We start from the raw sequence: 1,154 nt of genomic DNA, 5'->3' as shown, positions 1-1,154 counted from the left end.
TGCCCATCTGTCTGTGGACACGATAACTCAAAAAAAAACGATCAAGAAATTTTTATAGCGTGCTTAGGACGTAAAAAGTAAGTTTGAGTTCGTAAATGAGCAAAATACGTTAATTGGGTCTTAACTTTTGTTTGAAACATTGTTTCGTAAACGTTTATCCGTGAGTGCGCAAATTAGGACTCAAAACTTGATAAGGTATAATTTTCGTCCTAATCCAAAATAATTTTTAAATATTAAGAAGCCTGCGTAGCAATTTACAAACACGGTCAGGTTGGCCGAGCGGTCTAAGGCGCCAGATTTAAGCTCTGGTTCCCAAACGGGAGCGTGGGTTCGAACCCCACACCTGACAAACTGATTTTTTTTTTTGATTTTTGAAAGGCAATACGGATAATTTCAATAATCCAGATTAAATAATACCAATCCTGAACGTTAAAAACGACCTTAGATTCTGTAAAAAATTGTTTGGGAAAATCTTTATTAATCTTATATATTTATTATTTTTAACCCCCGAACTAAAAAAAGGTTGGGGGGGGGGTAAGGGGTTTTTGTCAGTTCGCAAGAACTGTCGGTTCGTGCCGCCTAAAGAAGAGTCTTTCACCGCCGGCTAATGAAGACACTTTCTTATGAGTCGACTGGTCGAAACTAAAATTTGTATAGCGTGCTCAGGACATAAAAAGTGAGGTCGAGTTCGTAAATGAGCCACATAGGTCAATTGGGTCTTGGATCCGTAGAACCCATCTTGTAAACCGTTAGAGATAGAACAAAAGTTAAAACGTAAAAAATGATCCTTATAAAAAATCAACAACTTTTGTTTGAAACATTTTTTCCTAAACGTCACTGTTTACCCGTGAGAGCGTAAATTAGCGTGAATGTATGTTTGGCTTATCTGTCTTTACTAATAAGACCTAAAAAACAAACAATTGCGTCATCAACACTTTCTTTACATGGTATTTCAACAATTAACTCAGTCAATTGTTCGTTTTCACTTGTTTTTTTGAACATTTCATCCTTGAGCCACTGTTTTTTAACTATATAGTCCTAGAAAAAAAAATCAAATATGGTATTCGAAGAATTTAGAAACTTTTTATTCGGCGATAACTGTAATCTATCACAATTCTACAGTGATATATATTTATATCAATTATAAATATGAA

General features: G+C 34.7%; 1 non-coding gene across 1 annotated transcript; it reads left to right on the top strand.

The window, feature by feature from the left end:
* The first annotated feature begins 265 nt into the window (after window positions 1-265).
* On the top strand, window positions 266-349 carry Trnal-uaa. Its single transcript has one exon. It is a non-coding gene; the product is annotated as a tRNA-Leu (tRNA).
* Window positions 350-1,154: the final 805 nt, after the last annotated feature.

Source organism: Chrysoperla carnea, chromosome X (genome assembly GCF_905475395.1).
Source record: "Chrysoperla carnea chromosome X, inChrCarn1.1, whole genome shotgun sequence".
NCBI lineage: Eukaryota > Metazoa > Arthropoda > Insecta > Neuroptera > Chrysopidae > Chrysoperla > Chrysoperla carnea.
The sequence above is the reverse complement of the archived record's forward strand: the minus strand, read 5'-3'. Positions and strand labels throughout refer to the sequence as shown.